This window comes from Arachis ipaensis, chromosome B04 (genome assembly GCF_000816755.2).
Source record: "Arachis ipaensis cultivar K30076 chromosome B04, Araip1.1, whole genome shotgun sequence".
Classification (NCBI taxonomy): Eukaryota; Viridiplantae; Streptophyta; class Magnoliopsida; order Fabales; family Fabaceae; genus Arachis; species Arachis ipaensis.
This window is the reverse complement of record NC_029788.2, coordinates 96,903,676-96,904,666: the sequence shown is the minus strand read 5'-3', so window position 1 is coordinate 96,904,666 and position 991 is coordinate 96,903,676.

Genomic DNA, 991 nt, shown 5'->3' with positions numbered 1-991 from the left:
ATAATTTATTGACTAATTAAAAATACAATAACGTCTTTTAGTTTTTAAAATGAAAGACATCTAGATTTCTCTGAAAGATTTTAGATGTCTAACATTTTAAAAAATAAAAAATATTTTTGTGATTTCAATTAGTCAAGAATTTATTTATTTTTGAGCTAAAAAGATAAACATTCATTTGTATTTTTGTCCAAAATTAAATCTTTTATAATTATAATAATAATTCACACAAAAAATTAACTTAACATCAAATTAAAATAAAAAACCTACTAAAATAGTATTCAAAAATTCATAATTACTAAAAAAATAATTCCAAAAGATAGAAACGATAATAAATCGTTTGCTAAATATAAAAATTATTTGTCAATTTTAAAAATATAATATTTTTAAAATATTTTTATCATATTTTTAAATTATTTAAGAAATTATTTTTCATTAATATTTTTAGAGATATTTTTAGTAATAGAATAAACTTGTGAATACTATTTTAGTAATTTTTTCTAAAATCAATTTTTATTGTAAAATCAAACCCTACTTCTCTCTCTCTCCCTCTCTCTATATATACATGTATTTTCACTACTTTTATTTGTCACACCTCTTGTTTTGCTTTTTGTTGAACTGTTTTTGTCACCATCTCCTTTATTTACTGTGACGACAGCCACAACTCAGATCTCACGTCCTTCTACCCAATTCTTCTCTAGCGCTAACCCTTTTCACAAAATAAGCAGTTGGAAGATCCTCAAAGAGAAAAACCTTTAGTGTTATTTTTGCGACCATCGGCACTTCTTTTGCAACAAGGAAACGTTTGATTACGTCTCTCTTTATCAATTGTTGTTGGATCTGATTGACCCTCTTTTAGCGTAAGTGGCTATGGCTCTTTTTCATTCTTATGTGCTGAATTCTAAATTTTTATGTGATTTATATATTTTTCTTTTTCACTAATATGCTAGATCTTATTATTTGAATCTCTTCTAATATACTAAAATGTATTATT